This window comes from Rhipicephalus sanguineus, chromosome 7 (assembly GCF_013339695.2).
Source record: "Rhipicephalus sanguineus isolate Rsan-2018 chromosome 7, BIME_Rsan_1.4, whole genome shotgun sequence".
Classification (NCBI taxonomy): domain Eukaryota; kingdom Metazoa; phylum Arthropoda; class Arachnida; order Ixodida; family Ixodidae; genus Rhipicephalus; species Rhipicephalus sanguineus.
In genome coordinates, this window is record NC_051182.1 from 156,723,556 (window position 1) to 156,727,243 (window position 3,688).

A 3,688-nucleotide genomic window follows, 5' to 3' on the forward strand; every position below is an offset into this window, starting at 1 on the left:
TAAAGCAGAACACCGATAGTTGTGTCAGTTCACACTCTGTACCACTTCTTGATTGTGAGCTCTCGTTTCTCGACGACACTTGATATTGGTTGACCCTTCCCAATTCTATTTCCGTTTCCCCTCGTGTTTTTTTCTGGTATATATTTTAACCGCGAATAACTCTAAGCTTCAGTCTGCGCTTGTTTGTGTACCGCTCTTTCTGTGTCCCGTTTGTTTGCGCTGCCAAGATTCGACAACGAAGAATGGAGTTCTACTTACTTTATGTCCTAAATTAAATCACACATAGTAACGCAGACGCCATGATGGCTGAAACCTAAAGATTAACTCCTCCTAACGCCCCACTCACCTCCAAAAAAAGAAGGGTGATGGGAAAGTCATTGCAACGCATGAAGCCTTGAGAAGTCTGGTTGTATGCAAACCGGGTGGCATAATAAAAACAAAGTGCTCGACTGCATCCTCGTATCCAACCGACAAATAAGAGTAAGCTATGCTTCACGCAAGTCACATGGAAGTTAAACGTCATTTGCAGAATTTGGTGCTCCATGCTGACGTGATGGTCATCATTCAGTATTTCATGCTAAGCTCCGCTGTTAGTAATAAAACAAAAAAAAAACCATTAACACGTCTTTTCCGTTGTAAGCATATAGATGAATTCTTTGTTTCTTCACGAAGAGATTGAGGCGTTATCTGGGAATGCCAAAAACGCCTTCCCATCAGACTATATGTACTATCTATCTCTTCGCCAACATAGCCAATGTAGACGTGGTGGAAGGGGTCAATTAAATGTCAATCGTATGACTGAATGTAATATTCTAGACAGAAATAAAGGGGCAGACAGCGAATCCGGTACATTTTTATCTCTGATGCTGTAGGCGGTCCTGGTCGTTGTAGGGCGGCCACAGCAATTTTTCCCATGACATCAAGATGAACTATGTGCAGCACAAAGGTAGAAGCACGTATTTATTTTCGGATAATCTTGGCCGTCTTAGTAACACATGCTCTCACCCACTCAAATGCGACGTCGTTGACGGAAAGGGCCACCTATGCGAAATTGATCTGCAAAACAAACGTAAAACCACATAAAAAGAGAAAACAAAGCATATGTCAAATCTCGTTCATTCGTCACGGAAGAAGATTCAGCGGTGATGATACATTCAGAACAGGAACGACTCATGGTGTGTTATACCGCACGAAGATGACCCCTTGGTAACAGCGTAAAAATTTTATACGGGTTTTAGGATATTAATGGTTAGAATGAAAATGGTGATTTGAGAGATCCCACCTCGTATATCAACGTCTATTGCTTTCACATCTTTGAGCACTACTGTTACCAGTGCGCTGTGCCTCAGTGATCACTCAACCTAAAGAGACATATTTATTATTTCTACCGAGCAGATATATTTCTTTGCCTTGTGGCTATTGAAGTAGCATGGAAAAAACATTTGTACTGCTATTACGACCCATGTATCTGCAAATAGACAATCAGTGCGGCTTTCCCGAATCAAGTATAATAGTACCCACAAATCTCGGAAATGTGGATCAATTACTAATTGTCTCAGTTGCACAATCTGCAGCTGTTTATAATTATAACTTAAATATACAAGATTGACCTACAGATATTAAGGAGACGGGGGTATCAAAGTCACGCTATGTCGATGAGACACACTTTAAACAAAGTAGTTTTTTATGCAAAATGTAGGTTCATACATAATGTATAGAAACCTATTCGTAAAACAAATAACCGCATGTAATGTTGTGCAGCGCACGAAAACGAAACAAAAAGGCGTAAATTCATGTTCGATGTCAAGGCAATGTGACCAAATTTACATGCACACCCACCAAATAACACCGCTTGTTGCAACGCTATTGCAAGGTTTAAGACGAAATGCTTAAATGTCCATTTTTAAAGGTCGTGGTACTGAAAATCTGGTCCGTAAAAGTAAGTGCACCAGCTGCGCATGCACAGACTGGTCCGTTCTTACAGGGAACACAGTTCTGCCTCCTCTTGACAGACTCGTGCCGTGCGTGCACATTGTTTCTTTCTCCACTTGCTGTTACAGAGCCCGTAAAATGAAAGGCGCTCATTCGCGTGTTCCCTTTAACAGTGGACTGTACTGTACTTCGTCCACCTTGCCTTTAGTTTATAGTTGGAGCAGTAGTCTCTTCTCGCCAAACCGGATTTCAGTTTGTCATTTTGTCTGTGTATATTACTACAAAGTTAGCTATCTCGCCCTGCTTGCTTTCATGTTCAGGCTTCAAAGCGACGTCGTCCAATGTATGTGTACGTTGTCGTGTGAATATTTGCCCTACAAGAAGTAGAACATTTCAGTGAAATCGCACGGGCATCGTCTATCGCGCAAAACTAAAACAGTATTCATAACTGCGATGTTCCGTGTCTGTAACGGAATAAATTCGCAGTTCATCCAGTGCAATAATTAGCTTGAAGAAATCTCACCTATTAAAGTACTTAGAGGACCACTCCCTTAATCTAGCAAATGAATTGCGTCTGCTTTTCCCATATTATGTCGACAACGGATCTTCGTGATTATTTAGTCATAGCGCGGCAAGAGAGAGAGAGATGATTATTTCTGTAACGGAAGCGGTAAAGTCTGCGATGTTTTACTTCTCTGATCCATTTTGCGAGTGGAAAAACCGATATAATCAGTGAGTGGGACCTCTGCTAGCACAAATTAACACCGTTTGCATGGCGGTAAAAGTCTTGTGTATGCGGTGGCAACGCAGCCGCGACGCGAATCGGCGCCTGCCAGATTGAATCTTGCAGCGACCGCGTGGTAGTACCACAATGCCTAGCACTATGCGTGTTATCTCATTTCACCCACCTCCACTCTCCTCTAATTCAAATTTTATCAGAATTTTTAATATTATAGATTTAATTACTGCGTCTAGTCAATAGTGTCTGCCGCTAGAGAAAATCTAATTGTCAAGGCAGCCAGCAAATGTCATTTGTTGAAACATCCGGCACACAAGGCACGAAAACAAGATTACGTACATCGACGTCTTCTTGTAGTGGTTCTTCGTATCCTTAAGTGGTAATAAGGAAGAGGCACACTGAAGCCATGACGTGATCTGTCTGTCCGGCGTCTAGGGCCAACTTGCGGATTCCCTGCATGGACACATACGGGATTCCAAGGAAGTATAAGGGTCGTCGAAATGAATACAATGGCCAAAGTAGAAATGGCTGTCATGATTCACAGATGTAATAATTGGAATGGAAGATCTCAATAACAAGTGGAACATTTATATTCTTGTGTGATGGAAAAAAGAATAGCGGTTCCTTTGTATTTCCTTCGCTTCTATTCAAGCAAGGTCAAGCAATTTGAATCTCAATTGAAGCAATTTGCAACGCAAATACGATAGAAATATTTGCAGAATAAAATCCAAATTTATGAGCAACAAATTATCATACTCCGCATCATCGCAGCAAGTAGATCCACGCTGCAAGGCAATGTTCTGAATATTTTACAATCTAACATTACACTATCCGAGCAACAATATCATGGAAGACAAAGTCATTACATAGGATGACTTTTCCGTCTTCTCTATTCTTGCACTAAGTATACAATAAAGACAGCGAATGTCTAATTAACCTAATCCCATTTCACGTTTTGCTGCATGGGTTCTCACGCAAGCGGTCTTTCAAATAGCACACATATTTTCCGGAATATGC

At 41.3% G+C, this 3,688-nt stretch overlaps 1 long non-coding RNA gene across 1 annotated transcript; it reads right to left on the minus strand.

Annotated features, from left to right (window-relative positions):
- Positions 1-934: 934 nt before the first annotated feature.
- Positions 935-3,203, minus strand: LOC119400986 (uncharacterized). The gene is made up of 2 exons (XR_005185342.2): positions 3,011-3,203; positions 935-1,056 (listed from the first exon to the last, which is right to left on the minus strand). It is a non-coding gene; the product is annotated as an uncharacterized LOC119400986 (long non-coding RNA).
- Positions 3,204-3,688: the final 485 nt, after the last annotated feature.